Source organism: Pinus tabuliformis, chromosome 1_1 (genome assembly GCF_031772625.1).
Source record: "Pinus tabuliformis cultivar Carrire ecotype Pingquan chromosome 1_1, CPIR1, whole genome shotgun sequence".
NCBI lineage: Eukaryota > Viridiplantae > Streptophyta > Pinopsida > Pinales > Pinaceae > Pinus > Pinus tabuliformis.
In genome coordinates, this window is record NC_142297.1 from 3,209,641 (window position 1) to 3,210,992 (window position 1,352).

Sequence of the window (1,352 nt, forward strand, 5' to 3'; positions counted from 1 at the left end):
GCTGTCATTCACTTTCAAAAATATCGCACTCAACCTCCAAAAATCTATCTCGCATGAGCGTCTTTTGCTTTTGTATTTTTCAATAAACAGTTGATGTGTAACGCACCAGACTGGAGGGCATTGGGATGGTTTTGCAGATGGAGAGGGCACACAAAGAGGATCAACAAGGACTTGGGCAAGCATAGAGGACTTAGCGAATCACATCAGCAATGGCTCTCGGATATCAGCTCCAGTCATTTTGTCAGATATCCCTCAAATTCTTCATCAGGAGCCAAGTGCACACCAAAGGCTTTTGCAACTCCAACCAACGAAACATCTGAATGAATAGGTCCAACGCCACCAAAGATAAACACCATGTCACTAACTTGAATCTGTTGTACTCCCGCTTTCAGGTACATGAATGCTTCCAATTGAAGTATATCCTTGATCATAAAGCGTGCAATATGGAACTTTGCATGCAAGAATAAAAGCCCATACATCTCTATATGACCAATCCAAGATGAGATTCACTCTCATGAAAGGTGGCCATCCTTCTGAGCTTGGGCAAAATTTTTCTTGACCAACCGCATTAGGGTCGCCTATACGGGTACCAAGGAAGATTTCTTTGACAGGCTTTTCCTTTAGCAGTGCCTCTAGACCAGACTTAAAATCAAGCCGAATAATCTCCATCTGCAAGTCATAGGTTTTTTCCGTCTCGTATGTGAATGCATTGATTTCTCGAAATGCCCCCGGATTCTCAAAATAGATTGTCCTTATTGGATGCTTCAATTTAGAGCATACATGTTCCCTACCTTCATGTTCTCCCATTTCAACAGAAGCATATCCTGCCCGTAGAAGATGCAGCGTTGGTTTTGTTTTTGAGATGGTACAATGAGTTAATCTCCATAGATGAGTGAGCAGGAAATCACTCTTTACGTAGCAGATCAGGGAGGATATCCACATCAAATTGCTGCCATCAATTCCACTCGAAATAGAAATAAGGACATGTTTTAATATTTTGGAGTTATAAGTTTTGGAGAGATAAAGAGTATTTGTATTTTTTTTGCGTAATGGAGTCATAAGTGATTTTTTTTTTTTTTTTTGGAGTGATAAGGTAAATTTTTGTATTTGGAGAGATAAGTGAATATTTTTATTTTTAGATGGTTGAGTCAGTTTTTTAAAGACAATTTACCTCCAAGGAGTTCTCAGTCTTTGATTGAGATGCCTCACTAAAGACATTGTCATGATGATGTATCTTGAAGGTTAATAAAAACATCTCTTTTTTTGGTGATCGTGTCCTAGATCCGCCCGAAATTGAATAAGGGGATCATAGGTACACTCTGTGTCATGAATGTACTTGCATGATTTGAGTC

At 39.2% G+C, this 1,352-nt stretch overlaps 1 pseudogene; it reads right to left on the minus strand.

Moving 5' to 3' along the window:
* Positions 1-233: 233 nt before the first annotated feature.
* LOC149211332 (bifunctional cytosolic FAD synthase/FAD diphosphatase-like pseudogene) lies at positions 234-838 on the minus strand (annotated as a pseudogene).
* Positions 839-1,352: the final 514 nt, after the last annotated feature.